General features: G+C 48.3%; 1 long non-coding RNA gene across 1 annotated transcript; it reads right to left on the bottom strand.

The window, feature by feature from the left end:
* Positions 1-249: 249 nt before the first annotated feature.
* LOC107983684 (uncharacterized) lies at positions 250-5580 on the bottom strand. The gene is made up of 2 exons (XR_001731010.2): positions 2031-5580; positions 250-1170 (listed from the first exon to the last, which is right to left on the bottom strand). It is a non-coding gene; the product is annotated as an uncharacterized LOC107983684 (long non-coding RNA).
* Between the last annotated feature and the right edge of the window lie 561 nt (positions 5581-6141).

Raw genomic sequence — 6141 nt, forward strand, 5'->3', positions numbered from 1 at the left:
TTGTTGTCTCCTGCAGAATTCTGGGATATGTAGTGCAGGGCGCGTCCTTTGGAATTCTCAGCTAGATATGTCCTTGGCTTCCTTAAACTATATTTCCCAGAATTTTGTAGGAGACAATCACATGATAGCATAGCAGGAGTGCCCACTTTAAAACTGTAATATGATATTGTCCTTAATAGTAAAAAAACAAAAAACAGATTGGAATTGTTTGAACTCCCACCATGAAATAAAGAGCCAGACACAAGAAAATGGATCTAAAGGGCCATTTTCTGACCTATTTATTGAAAGAACTGGTAATAACCTGTAGAGGGAAAATCTGTAAAAACACCAAAACATAAATCATGGGTAAATGGCCACCTAGTGAGCCTCGTCCCGGGTCCAGGTGTCACTCCCTCTGACCACCTCCAAGGACATGCGTGCACCAAGGATCCCGAAGGCCGACCAAAATTCTTAGTCTGCACCCTCGGCCGATCATAGTTGGAAGGCCATCCTGAGGGCGCTCTCTCCCAAACCACAGAGTCTTTCAAGAGTGAGAACCCTCAATCCAGCCCCAAGGGTAGCTCCCATTTTATGAAAACTTATGGGGACTTTTGTGGGAGTCCACCCTTCACCCCTAAGGGGGGGTGCCACGGTGCCTACCATACCTATTTAACCTTAAACATGCCACTAAAAGGGTCCGGCGTCTGCCTCGTCCCTTTTTCCCACTAGGCTGGCCAACATATCTTTTATTCCCTCTTTCAAATCGCTCACAAACAAAACATTCCCCTCATCTGAGAGGTGAACTCCATCGGCCCTAAACAACTCCGGCCGTTTGAACACAATTTTTCTGTGCGGGACTAAACAGCCCCCACTCCGTCCCATGGCAGTTTTCATTTCCCGATTGACCTTCCTCCTGGCCACATCGAGTTTCTTGGGATCACAATCCCTTAGCCACCGTAGTCGTGGCAACAGTGCTGACCAGGCAATCAGAACTCCAGGCCACCGTTGCCTAATGAGATTGAAATCTTTCTGGGCTTGAAGAATTAGTGCCTTTTCCTTTAATAGACCCAAATCATTGCCCCCCAAATGTACAATTAACATCTCGGGAGGAGGTCCCCGCCTCTCCCTGAATAACATTGGTAGAAGGCCCCCCCATCGGAGTCCTCTTCTACCCCACCATTCAACTATAACCTGGTGTGATGACTCATGGGCCAAGTAGTCCCGTTCCCAGTACTATTGTGGCAGATGAAGAGGAAAACTTGGGTTTCCCGCCGTTTCAGCCAGAATTGGAGCCCTTGCACCTGCAAGATGTTTGCCCACCAGAAGTCAGCCAAACAAGCCTTGAGCAGATAGAGGCGCTAGGGAGGCGACTCGCAGAAGCGCCAGGATTGCTGCCAGACAATTAACTGATTAAGCCTGTTTCCCTTGGGAAATCTTAAGGAGTCATGCATCTGGACACAGTGTGGGTTTCGTTTCTTGTTCCCCAGGGAAAGTGTTCCTTGGCGGGAAAACAAGATCCTATATAGGTGTTTGCCCGCAAAGAAATCCTTGCGGAGTCAATTCGTCACCTTGTGGAGTGAGATCGTGTGTGGACTACGCTACTCCAGTCCCTTGCCTCCAGGACCAAGTTCCAAGCCTTGTTTCTCGTACCTTGTTCTAGCATCAAGCTTTCCTTGTTTCCACGGACCTCGCCACGGACCTTGTTCTTGTTTCTTGCCTCTTGCTGCCACGTATCAAGCCTTGTTTGCCAAGAATCTAGTTTACTTCCAGCATTGTTTGCCAAGCTCCATTGGACTAAAGGACCCTGTCATTTCCCCACACTTTGCTTGGCAAAGTGTGTGTTTCGGTTATTGGATTACAACTTTGGACTCTAATATCACATATTGGACATTGTTTTCCTGGACTATATTTGACCTTTCCTGAAAGGTCTACTTCTGAACTATATTCTTCACTTGTTTTTATTGACTTTATATAATCCTTTAATAAAGATATTAGATAGATTCTGGTCTCTGCGTATGGTTATTGGTGCTCTGCAGCCTGGGTCCTGACACCTGGTCACTCAAACCCAACTGGGTTCCAAGGTAACTTCGTCGAGCATGTCTCTCCGCCCAGAACACCAAACTATGGCCACAGATGAGGACACGCCTACGAAGTGGTCTGCATCTGTAAACTAATAAAAGAAGGTCAAAAGATCACTGATTTGTTGTTGGGAATAATCGCACATAACGCCTATATGCGTTTGAGCGCCATCTCCCAATGCGCTGAACGTCTTGGTCTTTAAATCCCATGGCCACCGCCGTAGAGGCTGCCCCAATCCGAAAGGAATGAGTTCCAAAATTGACCCCACCCAAGCCCAAAACTTGTAGTGCCTTTGATGTAACCTTCCAAAATTGATATTTTGTAAGTGGGAGGGAGTTCGCATGCCTAAAAAGGAATCTCGGGTCTCTTCCCCTTACCTCTATGTATCGATGCAGGGCTCTCACTGGGCACAAGGTCTCATCTGCACAGGTAAGTAACTGCACTTTAGTCCCCTTACCCTTTTGATCCGTTTTGGAAAAACGAATGTGCAAGATTGCCTGTTCTGCCCCTAACTCCAGGTCCTGCATCATCAGCACCCGGCCTGAGTCATCTCTGCATGATCTTGCAACTAATTCGCTTACCCGCAGGACCCCAAAGAAAGCTGTCAGAGCAGTAGCATGAAAAGCAGGGCCTCAAAGTGAGAATGACAAATCCCAGGCCAAACGTTTGCCAAACCTTTTAAGGTTGCTGGCCCCAGTGGTGCCCTAGTATCTTTTACTGTGCCCCGTTCCCGGGACCACCCTTCCAATATCTTACGAACCCTGAAACTATTGGTTGGGTTTGGGTACCCTTGAGCTTGGGAGACAAATGTCAATGCAGACAATTTCTTCCTAATTGTGGCTGGGGCCAAACTCTTGTTGTGCAAGAAAACACAGAAATGAAGGATGTGCTCTACCGGGATAGGCCAAGGATTGCCGAGGCCATGTGTAGACCGGAAGGACCTCTTCAGACTTACGATAACCCACTCTGGTGTTGTTAGCTAGAGTGACTCCAATGGCCCGGTTAACCTCACCCCGCCAAGGCTCCATAGACTGTAAGGCATCACTGTGGGGGTCACAGATGCTTGCGGAGCGAGCTCCCTGAAACGATCCATCTGTTGGCGGGAGAGAGCATCGGCTATACCATTATTTACTCCCGCAATGTGATGAGCTAAAAACACAATATTGTACCGGAGGCACTGCAAAACAAACGCCCGAAGCAAATGCATTGTTATTGGTGACCGTGATGTCATTGAATTAATGACCTGAACTGTGGCTGCGTTGTCACACCAAAAGTGAACTGTACTGTTGGCGAAGTCAGAGGCCCATAGCCAAACAGCTACTACTATAGGGAAAAACTCCAAAAAGGTTAAATCAGATAATACTCCTGCAGAGGACCACTGAACTGGCCAACGTTCTGTGCACCACTGGCCATTAAAGTAAACTCCAAAGCCCACAGATCCAGAGGCATCCGACGAGACCTTCAGAGCATCACACAACTGCAAGTCATGTCTCCAAAAAGAGACACCATTGTAAGAGTATAAGAACTCTGCCCAAGTAATCAGGTCGTCTCGGATGCCCCGAGATATAGCTATTCTGTGGTGGGGCTTGGTGATGCCACACGTAGCCTCGCATAAACAACGCAAAAAGGCCCTACCTGGAGCAACCACTCGACAGGCGAAATTAAGATGCCCCATGAGCTCTTGAAATTCTCTGAGTGTCGCTTTACGGCGACCTAAAAAACTACTTAACTTACCTTTCAGGTTTTCTAACTTATCCAATGGCAGTCGACAGCTATGAGCCACTGTATCAATTTTAATCCCCAAAAAGTGAGTACCGTGGCTGGCCCCTCAGTTTTCTCGTGTGCCAGGGGGACTCCGAAGTGATCAGCCAATTGGTGAAATTGCTGCATTAGGTATCTGCACTGACTTGTTCCTGCTTTGCCGATGAACAGGAAGTCATCCAGGTAGTGTGCTACCCCTGAAAGGCCAGATTTCTTTCTAATAGCCCACTCCAAGAATGAACTGAATTGCTCGAAGGCATTACAGGATACAGAACAACCCATAGGCAGGGCTCTGTCTATATAGTATGCCCCTTCAAAACAGAACCCCAGTAACTCAAAATCCTGAGGGTGAACCGGGAGCAGGCGAAAAGCTGACTTAATGTCACATTTTGCTAATTCTGCTCCAGGACCCTGCCTTCTAACTCTCAAAACAGTGTCATCGAATGACGTGTACCGCACGGAACATAATTCGGATGGGATGGCATCATTTACAGATTCCCCTTTGGGAAATGAGAGGTGATGTATGAGGCGAAAGTCTCCAGGGGCCTTCTTTGGCACAATTCCCAATGGTGAGACCCTCAGATTTGGAACAGGGGGGGGTCTCAAAGGGACCCACCACACGTCCTTCCCAAACCTCTTTTTGTATCTTGTGGCGAACTGTATCCTCCATTTCAACAATGGACCGGAGGTTACCCGACTTAAAAGGTCGCCTATCCCCATGAAATGGAATTCGAAAACCTTCAGAAAAACCCAGTAGCAAATAACTGGCAGCAATACGATTTGGGTAATCAGCCAACCAGCCCTTCATGTTTTCCAATTTAATTGGGCTGGGGCCCTTTAGAAGGTAATTGGGAGGTTCCTTGATTCCCCTGGGCATTACTTTGGTTTCTTTTGCCTGACTGACCCACAACTTGTGCGATGCCGCGTCCTTTTGAACAGTTACGAAAGGAATGCGGTCCTTTGCACAATGAACACTCATGCTTAAATCGGCACATCTTTCTATTGCAACTGCCCTGAATCCCAAATTCCCAGCAGTGTTTATTCTGCTCCCCTTGTTTGAAGCTAGCATTGTTAGGGGAAAAACTAGTCTTTGCCAACAAATGGCCACTGTGTGACCTGTCCCCTAGCATGGGGCGGGCAGAGTTCATGATCCTCATCCACATCTCAGGAAATGGCCTGTCCCACGGCAAAGTAGGAAAGGAGGCTGCCTTCAAACGGAAAGCCTCATCATAAGAGAGCCATGCGGGGCCTTGATAGTCTGCATAAGCTTTATGTATAATGTCTAAGTATTTGGTCAGGGCATAAGCCCACCATGGCTGGACCCTAACAATGACTCCCATGTAAATAATATAACCTGCTAACCAGTTACGCCAGGTTCTATCCACTTTTCGTCTCTTCACCGTTTGCCTTTCTTTGTCATCCAGTAGTTCCCAATCTTTTTTCTCAATTTCCCTATGTAATAATGAAAATATATCAACATACTCCCCTCTCAAGATTTTATCAATGGTTCCCTGAGTAAGGTGATCTCCTATCTCCATAGTCAGGTCACCTGGTGGGATAGCCGAGTAGGCTTGCAAGGTGGGCTGTTGCCCCATCAAGCTCTGTCCATAAACCAATTGCCCTGGCTGAGGATCTCCTGGTGGCTTGGTGTGTGCAGTGGCGCCACTTAATGAAGCTGTTGATGTTGGAGCTGCCAGAGCATTTCCGACAGAAAGTGACCCAGGTCCTACTACTAAGCTTGGTTGTGTGCCTGTTGCTGTAGAAACTGTGGGCGTATCACCTACATAAGGAGGTGCCTGGGACACAGACGATGCCGTCTGAGAATATATAGGCACCTGAGGCACTGATAATGCTGCTGCAGAGGCCATCGTAACCATAAAGGCAGGCACATAGGGCACCGTTGGTGCAACCTGAGGCATTGGAGAAATTCCTGCAGGGGCCACTGCTCCAGGAAGGGCAGGTGCCTGAGGGCCCCTTGGTGCTACCTGAGAATAGGTAGAAGTTTGGGGCACTGAAGAAACCATAGTGCTAGACATAGCAGAAGCCTGGGTCACCAATGGTGCTACCTGAAAATAGGAAAGAGGCTGATGTGGCGCTGGTAGTACTGTAGGGGAAAAGACAGGAGCCTGAGGCATGGGAGGTGCCACCTGAGAATAGGCAGGAGCCTGAGACAACTGTGATAGCACTGCAGGGGCTGCAGGGGCCTGGACACACCCCCAAGGCCAAGTCCCTGCTAAAGCTCTTGGGGGGGCCAAATGCTGAGAGGGCAACGGAGGGCTTAATATTGCTGACCCTACCAAGGACTGTGGCTGAGAAAGTGTG

This window comes from Anolis carolinensis, chromosome 1, assembly GCF_035594765.1.
Source record: "Anolis carolinensis isolate JA03-04 chromosome 1, rAnoCar3.1.pri, whole genome shotgun sequence".
NCBI classification, from domain to species: Eukaryota; Metazoa; Chordata; class Lepidosauria; order Squamata; family Dactyloidae; genus Anolis; species Anolis carolinensis.